The sequence below is a fragment of the Triticum urartu genome, chromosome 3A (assembly GCF_056163025.1).
Source record: "Triticum urartu cultivar PI428250 chromosome 3A, HENAU_Tu73, whole genome shotgun sequence".
Lineage (NCBI taxonomy): Eukaryota > Viridiplantae > Streptophyta > Magnoliopsida > Poales > Poaceae > Triticum > Triticum urartu.
Genome location: NC_141875.1, coordinates 731,474,381 through 731,481,495, shown reverse-complemented (window position 1 = coordinate 731,481,495; position 7,115 = coordinate 731,474,381). Strand labels below are relative to the sequence as shown.

General features: G+C 39.3%; 1 pseudogene; it reads right to left on the bottom strand.

Annotated features, from left to right (window-relative positions):
* Positions 1-5,331: 5,331 nt before the first annotated feature.
* LOC147982353 (putative protein phosphatase 2C 69) overlaps positions 5,332-7,115 on the bottom strand; it is a 72,229-nt pseudogene continuing 70,445 nt past the window's right edge.

Genomic DNA, 7,115 nt, shown 5'->3' with positions numbered 1-7,115 from the left:
GTGAGGAAGCTAATGTTGATGATCATGAAACTTCTGATCAAGTTACTGCCGAACCTTGTATGTCAACCAGAGTAAGATCCGCACCAGAGTGGTACGGTAATCCTGTTCTCGAAGTCATGTTACTTGACCATGATGAACCTACGAACTATGAGGAAGCAATGATGAGCCCAGATTCAGCAAAATGGCTTGAGGCCATGAAATCTGAGATGAGATCCATGTATGAGAACAAAGTATGGACTTTGGTTGACTTGCCCGATGAACGGCAGGCCATAGAGAATAAATGGATCTTCAAGAAGAAGACTAACGCTAACGGTAATGTTACTGTCTACAAATCTCGAATTGTTGCAAAAGGTTTTCAACAAGTTCAAGGAGTTGACTACGATGAGACCTTCTCACCCGTAACGATGCTTAAGTCAGTCCGAATCATGTTAGCAATTGCCGCATTTTATGATTATGAAATTTGGCAAATGGATGTCAAAACTGCATTCCTTAATGGATACCTTAAAGAAGAGTTGTATATGATGCAACCAGAAGGTTTTGTCGGTCTAAAAGGTGCTGACAAAGTGTGCAAGGTCCAGCGATCCATTTATGGACTAGTGCAAGCCTCTCGGAGTTGGAATATACGCTTTGATAGTGTGATCAAAGCATATGGTTTTGTATAGACTTTTGGAGAAGCCTGTATTTACAAGAAAGTGAGTGGGAGCTCCGTATCATTTCTGATATTATATGTAGATGACATATTGTTGATCGGGAATGATACTAAAATTCTGAATAGCATAAACGGATACTTGAATTAGAATTTTTCAATGAAAGACCTCAGTGAAGATGCTTATATTTTGGGCATCAAGATCTATAGAGATAGATCAAGACGTTTGATTGGAATTTCACAAAGCAAATACCTTGATAAAGTTTTGAAGAAGTTCAAAATGGATCAGGCAAAGAAAGGGTTCTTGCCTATATTACAAGGTGTGAACTTGAGTCAGACTCAATGCTCGACCACTGCAGAAAATAGAAATAGAATGAAAAGTCATTACCTATCCTCAGTCATAGGTTCTATAAAAAATGCTATGTTGTGTACCAGACCTATTGTGTACCTCACCATAAGTTTGGCAAGAGGGTACAATAGTGATCAGGAGTGGATCACTGGACAGCAGTCAAAAATATCCTTAGTGGAATAAGGAAATGTTTCTCGATAATGGAGGTGACAAACTGTTCGTCATAAAGAGTTACATCGATGCAAGCTTTGACACTGATCTGGATGACTCTAAGTCTCGATCTAGGTACATATTGAAAGTGGGAGCAATTAGCTAGAGTAGCTCCGTGCAAAGCATTGTAGACATAGAAAATTTGCAAAACACATATGGCTCTGAATGTGGCAGACCCATTGACTAAATTTCTCTCACAAGCAAAACATGATCACTCTTTGGGTGTTAATCACATAGCGATGTGAACTAGATTACCGACTCTAGTAAGCCCTTTGGGTGTTAGTCACATGGAGATGTGAACTAATACATAAAGATGTGAACTATTCGTGTTAAATCACATGACGATGTGAATTAGATTATTGACTCTAGTGCAAGTGGGAGACTGAAGGAAATACGCCCTAGAGGCAATAATAAAGTTGTTTTTTATATTTACTTATATAATGATAAATGTTTATTATTCATGCTAGAATTGTATTAAAAGGAAACTTAGTACATGTGTGAATACATAAAGAAACAGAGTGTCACTAGTATGCCTCTACTTGACTAGCTCGTTAATCAAAGGTGGTTAAATTTCTATCCATGGACAAAGAGTTGTCATTTGATAAGTAGGATTACATCATTCGATAATGATGTGATTGACTTGACCCATCCGTTAGCTTAGCACGATGCTCGTTTAGTTTGTTGTTATTGCTTTCTCCATAACTATACATGTTCCTATGACTATGAGATAATGCAACTCCCAAATACTGGAGGAACACTTTGTGTGCTACCAAATGTCACAACGTAACTGGGTGGTTAAAAAGGTGCTCTACAGGTGTCTCCGATGGTGTTTGTTGAGTTGGCATGGATCAAGATTAGGATTTGTCACTCCGATCGTCGGAGAGGTATCTCTGGGCCCTCTCGGTAATGTACATCACTAAATTCCTTGCAAGGAATGTAGCTAATGAGTTAGTTACGGTATGTAGCATTACAGAACAAGTAAAGGGACTTGTCGGTAACGAGATTGAACTAGGTATTGAGATACCGTCTATCGAATCTCGGACAAGTAACATACCGATGACAAAGGGAACAACGTATATCGTTATGCGGTTTGACCGTTAAAGATCTACGTAGAATATGTAGGAACCAATATGAGCATCCAGGTTCCGCTATTGCTTATTGACCGGAGACATGTCTCGGTCATGTCTACATAGTTCTCGAACCTGTAGGGTCCCCACGCTTAACGTTCTGTGACGATCGGTTTTATGAGTTTATGTGTTTTGATGTACCGAAGGTAGTTCGGAGTCCCGGATTTGATCACGGACATGACGAGGAGTCTCGGAATGGTTGAGATGTAAAGATCGATATATTGGAAGCCTATGTTTGGACATCAGAATGGTTCCGGGTGAAATCAGGAGTATACCGGAGCACCGGGAGGTTACCGGAACCCCCCGGAGGTATATGGGCCTTATTGGGCCTTAGTAGAAGAGAGGGAAAAGAAGCAAAGGAGGGGGCTCCCCCCCCCAAGCCCATTCTGAATTGGGAGGGGGGCCGGCCCCCCTTTCCTTCCTTCGTCCTCCTCCTTCCTTCTCTCCTAGAACCAACAAAGGGAAGGGGGGAATCCTATTCCCGGTGGGAGTAGGACTCCATTGGGGCGCGCCTAGAGAGGTCGGCCCCCTCCCCCTCCTCCACTCCTTTATATACGAGGGAGGGGGGCACCCCATGGACACACAAGTTGATCATTGATTTTTAGCCGTGTGCGGTGCCCCCTCCACCATAATCCACCTCGGTAATATCGTAGCGGCACTTAGGCGAAGCCCTGTTCCAGCAAAAACATCAATACCGTCATTACACCGTCGTGTTTACGAAGCTCTCCCTCGAAGCTCTACTTGATCGTGAGTTTGCGGGACGTCACCGAGCCAAACGTGTGCATATCGCGGAGGTTTCATATCTTCGGTACTAGATCGGTCAATCGTGAATACGTACGACTACATCAACCGCGTTGTTATAACGCTTCTGCTTACGGTCTACGAGGGTACGTAGACGATACTCTCCCCTCTCATTGCTATGCATCACCATGATCTTGCATGTGCGTAGGAATTTTTTTGAAACTATTGCGTTCCCCAACATCTCTATTATTTAAAAACTTTCATATCTAAGTATTTTATTAAAACATCAAGCAAAACAAAACAAAATAATATTCCAAGAACATCACAACTCATGTGAAGAAGGAAAAACTTAGGTTTAACCAATACTAACCGATAATTGTTGATGAAGAAATTTGGGATGCCTACCGGTGCATCCCAAAGATTAGATGCTTGAGAATTCTTGAAATGTTATCTTGGGATGCCTTGGGCATGCCCAAGATTGAGCTTTTGTGTCTCCTTAACTCCTTTTATATCACGGTTTACACAAATCTTAAAAACTTCATACACACAAAACTAAACAAGAACCCGTGAGATAAGTTAGTATAAACCAATGCAAAAACCTTACTATTCTCTACTGTAGCAAATGACTAAAATTATCATTCAACATTGCATACTAAATGCCTCTTCATATTTAGTACTCCTATCTTCAAATAGAATCATTAAACAAGCAAACATATGCAAACAATGCAAACATAACAGCAATCCGGCAAAACAGTACAGTTTGTAAAGAATGCAAGAGTATCAATACTTATTCAACTCCAAAAATTATAAAAAATTACCACACCGTAGAAAATTTATCAGAGCTTATTTTGAAAAAAGTTTCAGCATTTTATCACATTCTTACGTTTCTAGGGAATTTTCGCAAGACTAACAAACTTTCTGTTTTTTAAACAGCAACTCATATACTTGCAAAATAAGGATGGTAAAGGCTACACTTGACATTTTTATTGAAAATAAAGATGCAAAACGTTATTCGAAATAACATCAAGCAAATAAAAACAAGAGAAAATGATGCTCCAAGAAAAACTCATATCATGTGACGAATGAAAATATAGCTCCAAGTGAGGTTACCGATAATGTTGAAGATGAAACAGGGGATGTCTTCCGGGGCATCCCCAAGCTTAGTTGCTTGGATCTTCCTTGAATATTACCTTGGAGTGCCTTGGGCATGCCCAATATTAGGTTATTGTCAATCCTTATTCTCCTCATATCGATATCTCACCCGAAACTTGAAAACTTCAATGACACAAAACTTAACGGAACTTCGTGAGATAGGTTAGTATGATAAAGAGGGCATGTAGTATCAGTTTGGTGAAATGCTTAGAATCATCTCGTAAACTAGAGCAAAGAAAATGCTAACTTCTATAACCCCAATAAGAATTTAACTATCAACTATAGTTGCTAGTGCATTCCTGTTTATCTCAGAGCTGAAGAGCTACACTGCGTTGAAATCAGCATGAAACTGCCAGCTGCATAACTAAGCAAGTGACCATCCCATCTAATATAAGCACTCTGAATTTTAGTCATCTATTGAACACTTTTAGCTTCACTACTAAGCTAGCACGAGTGATTGATACTAGGCTATGCCACTCATACACATCAACCAAGCCAGTCTGCCTTGATCGAGGAGATCAATATGTAGATGACCAGAGAAAAGAAGGGGGTCTAATGTAGTGGAGATTGGAAAAGAAAAACTAGACAAATTGAGCATTAAAATGAAAATATGCAATGGAACATAAATGGGCTGCTTGGCTGACACCATCAATCAGCAGTGCCAACTCATCTCCTACTTCCAGTAATTCAGTTCCTACTATCAGCAGACAACAATATCAGCTTCTTGCCCATATGAGACAATCAAATACAAGATATAGGTAACTGGATAAGCTACAAATCCAAGACTAATAAGCCTACACAGAACGAATGTTTCTTTTAGTGGCATCTAGTATGTTACAGATCTACCGTGCTATATTGATGCTTTTAAGGCCATCAAATCGAGAAAACTCAGGCCATCAGAAGCACCCGACAAAATGACGACTAATTAAAATATGATTTACCTGAGAATTCAGTTAATTTCAAGTTGGTGTATATACTAATATACATGTCTGGCAACACAATGAACAATCCTAATGCTATGCAATGGTATATTTATGTCCTTCTCTCTTAGAACTGTTATTGAGCTCCTATCTAGCACCCCATGTGAAAAAAGCCTAGAATGTTGGTTAAAAAATATATCTTCTTGAAAGCATGGCAAACGCATCCACGAATATTTCTTCCACCACATCCAGCTCACCATATTCTCAACCTAGTTTAAAACATGCATCCGAATTTTTTCGGCGGAACATGTTATTTTTCAGATCAACGCGGAACATATTATTGAGTATGGTTTTCCCCTGCCACTTTATTGGAGGACTTGGAGCTAGTGTTTCTGGAGGTAGTATGTCCACCACGATGCAGGTACGTAGTATCATCTCTTAGTCCTTGAGGTAGGATTTCTTCCTTCAAATAAGAAAATATAACACGAAATGAGGGGCCAGAAGTTTGAGTCTATTAACCAATGGAAATGATCGAAAGTTAGTTACATTGACAATTCGATTGTCATATATATCAGAAGGGTATCCACGAGAACATTCAAGAGCCATTTCAAAAGTCAAATCATCGCATACACCATCGCTTGCAATGATAATTCTGCCTCCAGCATTGGGTCGCTGCAATAAAAATGCAATAGAAAATCAAAATAGTGTCACAACGAACTATGCTCTTCAGTGGTGAGATGTAGAAGCAAATCACACCATGAACTGCAGATGTTGTGGAATATTATAGAAGACGTCATCTAAAAGGAAATCTATGATAAATAGGCACCCAAACAAAAACATTTGTGAAAATAAAAAAGAGATAAGCGCTGCAGAAGGATTTTTATATGAGCAAACCATCACTTGCTTCACATGGGGAACGGGATGATGCATTCACCAACATCTATATCCACGATTGATCTAGATAGGCACAAACCACCTGGCCAGCACCTTAAAGGACCAACCTGAAAAGGTACATGATAAATTTCAATAACAAAAATGATTATAGCAAGAAAAACAAATAGTGACCAGGTTATCCGATAAAAGAGTAGATAAAAAAACATAAGAATTGAGTTAGACATTGATGATATAATGGATGTAAGATGAACATTCTCTAAATTAAACAAATTTGTTATACGAACACGGTAGAGTTTTACACCCAGATCAAAGTATTCAAAATTCATCAATCCCCACGCAAAATACAGACAGGGAAGAACAACAGGAGTTGTTAAACAAAATCTGCAGGGCGCAGCCAAAAATAGGAATTACCTTATGACTGAAAAAACTAGCAGCACAAGAAATTTAGTCCATCATATCATAAGCTAAGACATTTTTTGGTAGGCACTTAATTTAACAGTGATGTCAGGTGAACGTACGACACAACATATTTGAGAATTAAGAAACAGATGGTTAGCAGATTACTGCAGAAAATGAGAACTATCAGATTGATAACATGTAACACCATGCATCCACACCGCACATCCCAACTCAAGAGCACGACGGATTATAAAGGTAAAAGAGATGAATCTCTGGACCACCAACAACATTTAGTTGTACAACCTTGCTTCCCCATGCAGTTACACGTTCCACCCTGTAAAATGAACAGGTCATAAATTGCACAATTCTCAACAAATTACGTCAAAGGTAGGACTTACTCATCTCGGTTGAAGTCAAAGCGATGATCAGCTGACAAATGGTATAGGGAACCATCAATTGACTCTAGTATGCAGAGCGGATCACCAACCGATGGTACTGTTACAACCCACTCATCTATTATCACGAATGTCACAGTTGTACCAGAACTTTCAGGTGAAACAGCAAAAAGACTGTTTCCGAAGATAAAAGAGAGGCATCACTCAAGGTGTTAAGAAAGAGAAATTAAACAAAAGCACGATTGTCTCAACTAGGCGGCATATCACTACAATTAACTGAAG